Consider the following 221-nt stretch of genomic DNA (forward strand, 5'->3'; position numbering starts at 1 on the left):
CACTACCCAGGGCAAGAACGGAAGAGGTAATGCAGGCGGATGGATAAAGAGAGGTCTTCCCTTGATAGAACTATTACCTGTTATTCTTCTTGATCATGAAGGAGGGCACCACATTCCCATCTATCTAGAGATTCGCTATTTCAAACTCAGGACAGACTCCTAGTGAGAGATAGATACACAATTCCTCAGTTTCCTACAAGACATACCTAGACGCACACCCT

General features: G+C 44.8%; 1 protein-coding gene across 1 annotated transcript in view; it reads right to left on the bottom strand.

Moving 5' to 3' along the window:
* Positions 1 to 221, bottom strand: part of CSUI_001732 (aaa family protein) — a 21,704-nt gene that overhangs the window by 9,765 nt on the left and 11,718 nt on the right. The gene's annotated exons all lie outside the window — the stretch shown is intronic.

The sequence above is a fragment of the Cystoisospora suis genome, assembly GCF_002600585.1.
Source record: "Cystoisospora suis strain Wien I chromosome Unknown contig_692, whole genome shotgun sequence".
In the NCBI taxonomy this organism is placed as follows: Eukaryota; Apicomplexa; class Conoidasida; order Eucoccidiorida; family Sarcocystidae; genus Cystoisospora; species Cystoisospora suis.